Raw genomic sequence first — 220 nt, 5'->3', positions numbered from 1 at the left:
GCACCAAAGGAAGCAGGAGACTTCTTAGGGATGGAATCACCAGTACCAAGTAAATCACCTTTACCAACTGAATCCCCCCTACCAACCGAATCCTTACAACCAACTGAATCACTACTACCAGAACAAATACCACTGCCAACTGAATCGCCACTACCCACTGAATCGCCACTACCAACTGAAATGCCACTACCAACTGAATCGCCTCTACCAACTGAGCTGG

The sequence above is a fragment of the Papilio polytes genome, unplaced genomic scaffold (genome assembly GCF_000836215.1).
Source record: "Papilio polytes unplaced genomic scaffold, Ppol_1.0 DF821289.1, whole genome shotgun sequence".
Taxonomy (NCBI): Eukaryota; Metazoa; Arthropoda; class Insecta; order Lepidoptera; family Papilionidae; genus Papilio; species Papilio polytes.
This window is presented reverse-complemented; position numbering follows the sequence as displayed.